This window comes from Penaeus monodon, chromosome 27 (assembly GCF_015228065.2).
Source record: "Penaeus monodon isolate SGIC_2016 chromosome 27, NSTDA_Pmon_1, whole genome shotgun sequence".
Classification (NCBI taxonomy): Eukaryota; Metazoa; Arthropoda; class Malacostraca; order Decapoda; family Penaeidae; genus Penaeus; species Penaeus monodon.
In genome coordinates this window covers 18,438,112-18,438,345 of record NC_051412.1, presented here as the reverse complement: position 1 = coordinate 18,438,345, position 234 = coordinate 18,438,112, and positions in this window count along the sequence as shown.

Below are 234 nucleotides of genomic sequence, written 5' to 3'. Positions count from 1 at the left end.
GGATAGAGGTAAAACAAAAATCTCGTCCACTCACTTTGACGGAGGTGGTTTCTAGAAGTTAAAGAGTGGAGAGGGGGTGGGGGGTAGGGGGGGCGAAAGAGGGGTCGTGTGCTACAGAGTTGAAGGATAATTACAGTAAATTACGGCTAATTATTATAGTTTTCCCCCATGTTAATGCCGCTCGCTGGGAAAGTTAAAGGTCCGTGACGGGGTCGGTGAGTACTGGTACCTTAT